The following is a 273-nucleotide window of genomic DNA, read 5'->3' as shown; positions in this document are numbered from 1 at the left end:
ACCAAAAAAAAAAAAAATGAACAAAGCCACAAGATCTATCATTTGTATCATCAACTACCAGGAGGAAAGATGAAAGGGCAGGAGTGAAAAAGTGCTCATTGAAATAATAGTTAAAACTTCCCAAATTTGGCAAAATGTATAAATCTACAGATTCAAGAAGTTAATGAACCCCAAACAGAACAAATTAAATAGAGAAAATCCCCAAATAAATGAAACCAAAAGCTGGTTTTTTGATAAGTTCAATACAACTGATAAAATGCTAGCCAGGTTAAC

This window comes from Pteropus vampyrus, unplaced genomic scaffold (genome assembly GCF_000151845.1).
Source record: "Pteropus vampyrus isolate Shadow unplaced genomic scaffold, Pvam_2.0 Scaffold10189, whole genome shotgun sequence".
Classification (NCBI taxonomy): Eukaryota; Metazoa; Chordata; class Mammalia; order Chiroptera; family Pteropodidae; genus Pteropus; species Pteropus vampyrus.
Note: the sequence above shows the minus strand (reverse complement) of the source record.